The following is a 12,096-nucleotide window of genomic DNA, read 5'->3' on the forward strand; positions in this document are numbered from 1 at the left end:
GAGGGTGTTCCATACGTTCTCAAGACTGGACTAATACATTTGTTGCCCAAGTTTCATGGTCCTATAGGTGAAGATTCTCATAAGCATCTTAAGGAGTTCCATATTGCTTGTTCCACCATGAAGCCCCCTAATTTCCAAGAAGATCATATCTTTCTAAAGGCTTTTCCTCATTCTCTAGATGGAGTGCCAAAAGATTGGCTATACTACCTTGCTCTTTGGTCTATTTTCAGCTAGGATGACCTTAAGAGAGTGTTCTTGGAGAAATTCTTCCTTGCATCTAGGACCACTGCCATCAGAAAAGACATTTCAGGCATCAGGCAACTTAGTGGAGAAAGCTTGTATGAGTATTAGGAAAGATTCAAGAAATTGTGTGCAAGCTGCCCTCACCACCAAATTTCTGAGCAACTCCTTCTTCAATATTTCTATGAGGGACTTAGCAACATGGAGAGGAGTATGATTGATGCTGCCAGTGGTGGAGCTCTTAGTGATATGACCCCTACTGAGGCTAGGAATTTGATTGAGAGTATGGCTTCCAACTCCCAACAATTCAGTGCAAGAAATGATGTTATTGTTCTTAGAGAAGTCCATGAGGTGGCCACAGATTCATCTTCATCTACTGAAAATAAAAAGCTTGAAGGAAAACTTGATGCCTTGGTCAACCTGGTAACTCAGCTTGCCATGAATCAGAAATCTACACCTGTTGCAAGAGTCTGTGGTCTATGTTCTTGTGCAGATCACCATACAAATCTCTGTCCTTCTTTGCAGCAATCTGGAGTCAATGAGCAACCTAAAGCTTATGCTGCAAACATTTATAATAGACCTCCTCAGCAGCAAAACTAACAACAACAAAATAATTATGACCTTTCGAACAATAGATACAATCCAGGTTGGAGGAATCATCCAAATCTGAGATGGACAAGTCCTCCACAACAATAGCAGCCTGTCCCTCCTTTCCAGAATGTTGCTGGTCCAAGCAAGCCATATGTTCCTCCTTCAATGCAGCAGCAGCAACAATAACAACAATAAAGGCAACAACCAACTAAGGCCCCTCCTCAACCTTCCTTAGAAGAGTTAGTAAGGCAAATGACCATCCAGAATATGCAATTTTAGCAAGAGACAAGAGCCTTCATTCAAAGTCTGACAAATTAGATGGGGCAGATGGCTACTCAGTTGAATCAAGATCAGTCCCAAAATTCTGACAAATTGCCTTCACAGACTGTGCAGAATCCAAAAAATGTGAGTGCCATCACCTTGAGGTCTGGCAACCAAATTCAAGTGCCTCCACCAGTAGCAACACTTGCACCTGAACCTGTCAAGCTTCATTCTACACCTGAAAAAGAAGATGAGATAGTTGCACAAAAGTGGAAGCTTCCTGATCAGAGAGCTAACAAAAATTTTCATGCAGGTGGACCTTCTTCTAGTAATTCTGACTTGCAGCAGCCTCCTATCCCTCTTCCATTCCCACCTAGAGCAATTCCAAACAAAAAGATGGAAGAAGTGGAAAGGGAGATCTTGGAGACCTTCAAGAAAGTAGAGGTGAACATACCTTTGCTAGATGTCATCAAGCAGATTCCAAGATATGCCAAGTTTCTAAAGGAGTTGTGCACCCACAAAAGGAAGCTCAAAGGCAATGAAAGGATTAGCATGGGTAGAAATGTGTCAACATTGATAGGTAAATTTGTTCCTCACATTCCTGAGAAATGTAAGGACCCAGGTACTTTTTGTATGCCTTGCATTATTGGGAACAATAAATTTGAGAATGCCATGCTAGATCTAGGAGCATCGGTTAGTGTCATGCCTCTGTCCATTTTCAATTCTTTATCTCTTGGACCTTTACAATCTACAAATGTGGTGATTCATTTGGCAAATAGAAGTGTTGCTTACCCCGCAAGTTTCATAGAGGATGTGCTAGTTCGAGTTGGTGAACTTATTTTTCCTGTTGATTTTTATGTTCTTAATATGGAAGAAGGATTTTCCCATGGTTCAGTTCCAATTATTATAGGCAGGCCATTATGAAAACAGCCCGAACCAAGATAGATGTTTATGCTAGCACATTGTCTATGGAATTTGGTGATATTATTGTTCATTTTAATATTCTTGATGCCATGAAACAACCATCTGAGGATCATTCTGTTTTTCGTGCTAAGATAGTTGATCAGATTGTTGATGATTATATGTTTGATTTTGATTTTGTTCTTCATGGTAGGAAACATCCATTTTTATCTGATCTACATACTCGTCACTCCTTATGTATTGAATCTGAATCTGAGTTTGAATTTGATCATGTATCTGATTTTTATGATGAGGGTGAATTTCAATTTGAGTCTGGTTCTGATTTTCTGGGTGTTGTACCTCTTGATATTGATTTTTAGATTCAGAATGCCCTAACCATGTTGTAGGAAGTACATATACTTCTGACTTGCTTTATAAGGTATAGGATGAGGAACCTTCCTCTTCTCCTACCCTGGTTCCTCCCACTATTTAGCCACCACCCACACTAGAGTTGAAGCCCTTACCAGCAACCCTCAAATATGCTTACTTGGAGGACAAGGAAAAATTTCCAGTGATCATCTCTGCCACCCTTGCTGCTCAGCAAGAGGAGAAGTTGTTGCTAGTTCTCAAGAAGCACAAGAAAGCCATTGGATGGACTTTAGTAGACATTCCTGGTATTAGCCCATCTACCTGCATGCATAGGATACTTTTAGAGGATGGAGCTAAGCCAGTGAGGCAGCCACAGCGACGACTCAACCCTGTCATTCTAGATGTGGTGAAAAAGGAAGTGACCAAGCTCTTGCAAGCTGGAATCATCTACCCCATTTCTGACAGCCAGTGGGTGAGTCCAGTCCAAGTGGTTCCAAAGAAGACGGGCCTCACAGTGATCAAGAATGAAAAGGATGAGCTTATCCCCACAAGAGTACAGAACAGCTGGCAAGTCTGCATTGATTATAAAAGGCTGAATTAGGTAACCAGAAAAGATCATTTTCCCCTGCCTTTCATTGATCAAATGCTTGAGCGCTTGCCAGGTAGGTCTCATTACTGTTTTCTTGATGGTTTTTCTGGTTATTTACAAATTCATATTGCTCTTGAGGATCAAGAAAAGACCACATTCACCTGTCCCTTTGGCACTTTTGCCTATAGGAGGATGCCCTTTGGCCTATGCAATGCCCCTGGTACCTTCCAGCGGTGTATGCTTAGCATTTTCAGTGATTTTTTAGAGAGTTTCATAGAGGTGTTTATGGATAATTTTACTGTTTATGGATCCTCTTTTGATGCATGTTTGGATAGTCTGGATAGAGTTCTTAATGGATGCATTGAAACTAACCTTGTGCTGAATTTTGAAAAATGTCACTTCATGGTAGAACAAGGTATAGTTTTTGGGCATATCATTTTGAATAGGGGCATAAAGGTAGACCCTGCAAAAATAGAAGTTATTTCACAATTGCCTTACCCCTCTTGCGTGCGAGAGGTTCATTCTTTTCTTGGTCATGCAAGGTTTTATAGGCGCTTTATCAAGGATTTTAGCAAAGTGGCCCTTCCATTATCCAATCTGCTGCAAAAGAAGGTGAAGTTTGATTTTGATGACCAATGCAAAGAGGCTTTTGATTGCCTCAAGCGTGCGGTGACTACCACCCCTATCATTCAGGCACCAGATTGAACAGCCCCATTTGAGCTAATGTGCGATGCATCCAATTACACATTGGGGCTGCCTAGAGTGATCTACTACGCTTCCAGAACTTTGGATGCTGCCTAGATTGAACATGCCACTCAAATTACACTACCACAGAAGGAGCTATTAGCGATAGTTTTTTCTCTTGAGAAATTTCGTTCATATTTGCTTGGTACTCGTGTTATTGTTTATACTGACCATGCAGCTCTGAAGTACCTGTTGAAGAAGGCTGAATCAAAGCCCAGATTGATCAGGTGGATGCTTTGGCTTCAAGAGTTTGATTTGGAGATCCGTGATTAGAGTGGTGCACAGAACCTCGTGGCTGACCACCTGAGTAGGATTGAGCGTGCGTCTGAGGACTTACCCATGCGGGATGATTTTCTGGATGACCATTTGTACATTCTGAGTATTTCTGATTCCTTCCCCACTCCCTGGTTTGCTAATATTGTGAATTATTTGGTTGCTTCTGTTTTTCCTCCCTTAGCATCTAAAGCTCAAAATGATAAAATTAAGAGCGATGCTAAGCATTATATTTGGGATGACCCCTATTTGTGGAAGTTGTGCAGTGACCAGGTTATTAGGAGAGATGCATTTCAAACCATGAGATTGACTCAGTCCTGCAATTCTGTCATTCTTCCTCACCAGGTGGTCATCTTGGCATATAGAGGACAGCTCGCAAGGTGCTTGATTGCGGTTTCTATTGGCCCACCATCTTCAAGGATGCGTAGAGAATCTGTAGCACTTGTGAGCCTTGTCAGAGAGCAAGCAGCTCACCTTCATGGAGATAGCAAATGCCTCAACAACCCATGTTATTTTGTGTGTTTGATGTCTGGGGTATATATTTTATGGGGCATTTCCCTGTCTCCTTTGGTTTTGTTTATATTCTCCTTGCTATTGATTATGTTTCAAAATGGGTGGAAGCCAAACCCACCAGAACTAATGATGCTAAGGTCGTTGTGGATTTTGTTAGATCTAATTTGTTTTGCAGGTTTGGAATCCCTAGAGCCATCGTTAGTGATCAAGGCACCCATTTTTGTAACAGATCCATGTATGCCTTGCTCAAAAAGTATGGGGTCGTGCACAAAATTTCCACACCATACCACCCCCAAACTAATGGGCAGGTTGAGATTTCAAATAGGGAGATAAAAAGGATCTTGGAGAAGATTGTGCAGCCGAACATAAAGGATTGGAGCAACAGCCTAGATGATGCTCTTTGGGCGCATAGGACTGCCTACGAAACACCCATAGGAATGTCTCCTTATCGGGTTGTCTTTGGCAAGGCATGTCATCTTCCTGTAGAGATAGAGCACAAAGCCTACTGGGCTGTAAAGACCTGCAACTTCTCTATTGATCGGGCTGGAGAGGAAAGGAAGTTGCAACTAAGTGGGCTAGATGAGATCCGGTTAGAAGCCTATGAGAATTCCAAATTCTACAAGGAGAAGACCAAGAAGTTCCATGACAGCTTGATAGCTAAGAAGGACTTCGTGGTTGGACAGAAAGTTTTATTGTATAACTCTAGGCTTGGACTCATGAGTGGTAAGTTGAGGTCAAAGTGGATTGGTCCTTTTGTGGTGACTAATGTTTTTCCTTATGGTACTGTTGAGATCAAAAGTGAGTCCACAGATAAGAGCTTCAAGGTCAATGGACACCGATTGAAACCATTCCTCACAAATCCCTCCTTAGTGGATGTAGTGGTGGAGGAGACCTCCTTACTTCACCCTACTTCTCTTCCGCCATGACTTAAGGAGTTTTCTTTTTCCGTCTCCTTCTTTACTTTTATTGCACTTGTCCAAATTTATTGATTGCTTTGATTGTTCTTGATCTGATGATTGTGCTACATTGAAGACAATGTGTTGTTTAAGTATGAGGGGTGGGGGGGGGGAGATTGTTCTTTAATTTTGTTGGGTATTCTAGTTTAATTTTATTAGTTTTTTTTCTAGGTTAATTTTGTTATTTTGGTTTTATGTTTGTGTACAACATTGCATGTTCCTCTTTGAATTTTGGGTTATGTACAGGTAATGGGTAATTGTTTTTGAAATAGGAGTTTCTTGGCATTTTGTGAATTGAAACCCTTGTTTTTCTCTACATGTCAAGTAAGTTTTGAAAGTTCAAATTGAAAGTGATAGATTTACCTTTGGTGAGAATTTGAGCCATCATCATCTATTTTATTCGGTGTTTTGCCCCATTGATTGCTTGCACAATAGCCTTGGCTTGACTCTCGTTAATACTTCTTACTTCACATGCATGTTGGGAGATGATTTAGGCATTTTGTTCTTATAAGCCTCTAGTCACATGAGCCTACCTTGAATTAATTCCTTTGATAGCCCCTTTGAGCCTATGTTCCCCTTTCTTTGTTTTGAAGCTCATTACAAGCCTTAAGTGAAAAACCATGATTTCACCCTACCCTTAAGGAATTTGGGAGCTTTGGAATTGTTTTGGGAATAAGTGTGAGGGGGGGGGGGGGGTATGTTTCATTGGATGATATGTTTTTATTGGCCATGCTTGATGATGTATACATATATTGCCTAATTGTTGCTTTATTTTTCAAATGCTTTCAATTGCTACTGTCCACGTTCAATATATATATATATATACACACAAAAAATAAAAAAAAATGAAGTTGAATAAATGAGGTCTTGGTTTTAAGACTTGGATTGGTTGAAGACTTGGTTGATTTTGTTTTGGGTTTACTTTTTAAAGCTTAATTTGTAATTTTGGTTTGGGGGTTTACTACTTTTTCTTACTTCCCACTTATTCCCCATTGCTCCTCTATTCCTTTGGGTTTTAGCTACTATCCCATACTTTCATCTATCTTGTCTTTGACCCCATTACAACCTTAAAAGACCTTTTGATCCTCATCTAGATATTATTTCATCTAGATTTTATTTTATCTTATCTTATCTAGATTTTATTTCATCTAGATTTTATTTTATCAAATCTTGTCTTATCTTGTCCAGATTTTATTTTATTAATGGGCTTGGACTTAAAACAGATTTGTAAGCTTTGGGGCTGAGAACCTATATAACAGCACCAAGGTTTTAGTTTTAGGAGTCTTTTTCTTTTTGGGAGAAAGAATAATTTTAGGTTTTGCAATTCCAGTTTTTACTATTCACGTAGCAATAAAATTTCATTTTCAGCTTCAATCTGCAATTTCATTTTCTACTTATTAATGGAAGGCTAAGTCTCCAATGTCATTTTCTCTTGAGGATCAAGCACAACTCTCTTTGAGGTTTTATTATTACTATTGAATTCTGATCAGTTTTTTCCTCTTCACCAATTACTTTGTATTTGTTGCTATTAATCCATGCATGCTTAGTGCTTGATTAATTGTCTCTGCGCTTAATTTACGTTCACGCTTAATGATCAGTTTCGTTCATGATTAATTGGTGTATGTGTTGCTTAATCACATAATGACTTCCTTATGTTAAATTTTGCTTAGTAATTTAATTTAGGGTTGGATAAGTGGTTGAACTGATCAAGGATAAATTCTCGTAACCTAGGATAAGAGACTTGCTTGTGAATCAAGGGGAAACAACGTGTTTTAATTATGATATTTTCTAATTAAAATTTGATCGTTGTTTAATTAACAAAAACAAACAACCCCCCCCCCCCCCAAATCTTTACTTTTTTATTACTATCTGTTATGAACGTTTGGTTGACCATTGCTCGTTGGGAGACGACCTAGGATCACTTCTTAGATACTGCATTTTTAATGTTTATTTGATTCGGGTACGGCCTCGATCAATCAGCGTCAGAGTTACTACTCTCAATTCTATATAATAGAGTCATTCTAGACCCTAAGTACCTTGACTTTGAATTTTTTGATGGAGAAACATTTGGTTGTTACCAAGTGTTTCAAAACTCTGCTTTAGTTGATTTCATGTCTCTCAAACTTCCCTACTTTCCTGAATTAGTTAAATTTTTCTATAATAATTTGAAAATTCAAGATGGTGCTCTTTATTCTGAGGTGCATAATATTCCCATTGTTGTTGATCAGTCCTTATTTTATTCATTGACTAAACTACCCAGTCAAAGTGTTCCTTTTGAGGGCACTCTTGTGGATGACTGGAAATTTGATTATTCAAGTCATGATGCTCACATAATGGTCTGCAATGACTAGGCTGACATGACCAGTAGATTACTTGTTGGGTCATTTACTTTTGATTGTAGCATCATGCACTATATCATTGTTCGTATTTTGCTTCCTCGGTCTTCAAATCTTGCCCAAGCCTTTGAGGAGGATTTGATTCTGTTGTGGGCCCTTCAAAATGGTCGTCAGATCGACTGGGCCCATCTAGTTTGGTTCCGGATGCATAAGGAATTACGGGCCAATGCACCTCTCCCGTATCCCCACCTTGTTACTCTTTTTCTTCATCATTTCAATGTTCCTTTGGTTGATGAACCATATGTCAAGGTTAAAAGGTCTTTCTCCATTGATGTCAGTGTTGTTACTTCCTTTGGTTATCGGAAGGATGTTGATGGTCAGTGGGTTCACAAACAAGACTTGCCACCGCCTATTCCTGATGAATGTACCCCATCTCCTCCACCACAAAGGGATGCTTCTTCTTCTCTACTGACTGAAGTCCTCACAGAGCTCCACAATCTTCGAGCATTTGTGGGGGAGCATTTTGATGAGATGGATACTAACTTTGATGGGATGAATACTCGTATCACTAGGCTTGAAGATGATATGAGCTTCATCAGGCGTTGCTTCGATCCCCCGACCAACTCTTAGTTATCTTTCTTATGTTTTATTTCCTTAAGCTTTATGGTTATTTCCTTCACCTTGTATTTTGGCTTTTATTGCTTAGTACTTTTGTTATGGTTGTCTTGGATGTTTACCATTATGTTTTGGTTTGTGTTTGGTTATTTTAGACTTTGATTTGGATGATTCGGACTTGTTTGGTTTATTCTATGGATTGAATCAGTTTATGGATATATTTTGCTATGATTTTACTGTTGTCTTAGTTCCTTTCTCCAGACGTTTTTGGCTTTTTGATGTTGCCAAAGGGGGAGAGAACTTAAGGGTAGAATTTATGATGAACTTAGGCATAAATTCCAATCTCAAGGGGAGTAAGGGTTGTGAGCACACATTATCAATGGTATATCATTTATCTTGATTATAGATTATCGTCATCATCAAAAAGGGGGAGATTGCAGAAGCATATATGATATGAAGTTTTGATGATGCCAAAGATGAGAGCGATTCAAGTCAAGAATTCAGAAATGCAAGAAGAACGATGTACTTAGTTAGGATCTTAGAAAGAATTCCTTAATTGATGTTGCACAAGTTTGGCTAAAGGAAATATTTTACAAATTTTTTTTAAGAACAATTATCTTTTTAAAAATATGATATTTCCTCTCTGGTAATTGATTACCAGAGGATGTAATCGATTACCAATAGCTAAATTGATTTCTAAAACAATTTGGAAATTTCGAATTTGAATTTAAAAGCTTGTAATCGATTACACAGTAAGGATTTTTTTAAAATAACTCCCAAGAGTCACAACTGTTCAGGAAGTTTTTGAATGGCCATCAAAGGCCTTTAAAGACTTGGGATACGAAATTCCTTAGAGGTTTTCTGAATAACATTTTCTTATCCTCTCAAAACCAAATTGTCTTATCATTCTCAAAATATTCCTTGGTCAAAACACTTGCAAATTCAATAAGGAATCTTAATCGATCTTCAATTGTAATATCTTTCTCTTAAAGAGAGAAAATTCTTCTTCTTATTATTCAAAGAGGTCTGTTTAAGAGACCGAGGGTCTCTTAAGTTGTAAGGATATCAGAACACAAGGGAAGGGTGTCCCTGTGTGGTTCAGAGTTTGTAAAAAGCTTTTTACAAGATAGTGGAAATCTCAAGTGGGTTGCTTGGGGACTGGACATAGGCACAGGTGGTGGCCGAACCAATATAAAATCTGAGTTTGCATTCTCTCTTTCCTTAAACTTCTTTTAATTATTCCTATTTATCTTTTGCTTCAAAGAAGTTTATTTTTGAATTGTCTTTTGAGTAATTCATATTAAGGGTGCATTGTTAATTCAAAGAGAGTTAAATTGAAATTGGGAATAATTTTTGTATCTTAATTCAACCCCCCATTCTTAAGATAACCGAGGCCACTTGTCCAACACATTTTACGTTCTAATTGTCTTCACCTCAAGTGCTTATGGAGAAGTTTATGATATGACCATAATAGAAGAACCTCAAAATCACAGAGTGCACAAAATGAGATGTCATCCTTATTGAGATTGGGGGCAATGGCATCATCAACATCCTTCATGACGAGAAGGAATGGTAAGAGAGGCTCCATTTGGGGACTTGTCTTGAATGGATCCAAGTACTTCTTCTAAATGAAGGTCCTAAGCAGCTTCCTCTCCATTCTCTTGAAGAACCTCATCACAACCAAGCCAAGAATGAAGCCATAATTTAGCTTCAGAATCACATCCGATTTGGCTCTCTGCCTTTTCTGATTCTTCTTCTTGTTCTGGAAGCTGGTCCTGCCCGTGAGATCAATCTTTGTACACCTTACAAACAGAAACATAACAACAACTATGATGGAGGAAAACATGAGGGTGAGTGTTACCTTGGTGGTTCGGTTTCTGAGGAAGAGCCTACAGAAGTGGAGAACAAGATCTAAGTTTTAGATAAAAAGACACACCACTTTGGGATCGTTGCATTCCATGCCTTGCCAAAGGCAGAAGCAGAGGCTGCGCGTGAGGGGGGAGAAGTCAAGGTGTTTGCATCAATGAAAACCAAGGGAGGAAGATGACGGCGTCCCCGTTGGAGGCCAGAACGGGGCCACTATCGTCGAGCATGGCCTGAATCTCCTTAGTTGTTGGGGAAAGAGGGAGGAGAAGGTGTGGTCGATTTCAAAACCCTAAGTGTTGTTGGAATCGAAAGAAAAGAGAAAAACCCAGCCCAATGTTCTAGAATACGCATTCTTCCATTCCTTTCAAAGATGGTTTTCTGAAACTTTCTTTGTATTCTCGCATCCTATGTCAGTTCTTGAAAAAACTGATGTCGTAATGTGTTTTCAAAGACAGTTTTGTTAAAACCATCTTTAAAAATTTATAGTTATTTATGAAAATACCACCGTTTAACTTACAACATCTATTTCTATAGAACCATCATAAAAGAAACATTGTAAAAGATCATTTTTTTTAGTAGTGTGAGTGTAATGATGTGAGACTGAAAGGTCGAATTTAAGGTTGAAAAAGATTTGAGGTTGGTCCATTGTTGTGGAATTTTTCGCAGCAGCATTTGGCAGGGTGTGAGCGTGAGGGTGACTTTGCTCACACCGATATCTGAAGTGGTCCAACTCCAATCCCGAACGACTCTATAATACACAACAAGAAGAAGCACAATCATTTAGGGAGAAAGAGAGAAAAAAAGGCTAAATGTGCACCTACATACACTACTACACCTCAACTAGTTTTTTTGTTTTGTTGGGAAGGAAAAGATTACAAATAGGCCATGAGGGCTTTTAATTTCAAAAAAATTGATGTTCTATAGCGTATCCAAATTGCAGTTCAAGATTATGAAGACAGTGATGTTAATATTTAGGTTACGATTGTTGTTTTTCTAATAATGTGCAAGACATAGTGCATTGTGAATGCACTTGATGCATCTACTCCCATATATGCATATTTGTAAATTTCAAATGGAAAAGAGATGCTTAAGTATATGGTGCCATATACTGATATATGCACTTTTTTTCTTAGTGTTTGTTTATTTAGTCATCTTTGCAAAAGATAAGGAGGAACTATTAAGGACAATTTCTATGTATCTGGTACTGATACCATTATGTTCAAACGTATGGCCCTTCCACATGCAGTCTTTAAGTTGAAGCACAATTTCAAGTGTGAACCGAAGGATCTTTATATTTTCAACATTTGGTTTGATTTCAAATCTATAAAAGAACTTGTGGTCTTATATATGCTACTACCTGCATTTGGAATAAATCAACCTTCTTTTGTTGAACCTTACACAAGTCTCTGAATAAATTATAACACTTAGAGGGATTTTTGGACCTAAGAAATGTAAGTTGATTTGGTTCAAAAACTACATAATAGTTTACCTTGAATATTGTATTTTTATATGGAGACTAGCCACAAAGTATGATGTAGAAAAGTGTAATTTCTACAAATATAATGGCAAATAGGTTACTCCTAACCTTAAAGTTGTTGTTTCCTTAGTGTCAGTGCCCCTAAATACAACCACTTAATAAATGATAGTTTACCTACTGATCTGTTAGTTACAGCACTTGTCAAATATTGGTTGGCCTCAATTATATCCCCAATGTCTCTTCTCTTGTTGAAATTCGACAAGTCTATTCACTAGTCAGTTTATTTATATTTTTACATTTTGAATTTTTTTATCTCCCTTTCTTTATTTTTATTGAATTTTCCACTTCTATTTGCTTTTTGTTTGT

General features: G+C 38.3%; 1 non-coding gene and 1 pseudogene across 1 annotated transcript; both read right to left on the minus strand.

Moving 5' to 3' along the window:
- The window catches only part of LOC114375352, a 45,625-nt pseudogene extending 35,145 nt beyond the window's left edge, over positions 1-10,480 (minus strand).
- On the minus strand, positions 289-395 carry LOC114404276. Its single transcript, XR_003664888.1, has one exon. It is a non-coding gene; the product is annotated as a small nucleolar RNA R71 (small nucleolar RNA).
- Positions 10,481-12,096: the final 1,616 nt, after the last annotated feature.

Source organism: Glycine soja, chromosome 2 (genome assembly GCF_004193775.1).
Source record: "Glycine soja cultivar W05 chromosome 2, ASM419377v2, whole genome shotgun sequence".
Classification (NCBI taxonomy): domain Eukaryota; kingdom Viridiplantae; phylum Streptophyta; class Magnoliopsida; order Fabales; family Fabaceae; genus Glycine; species Glycine soja.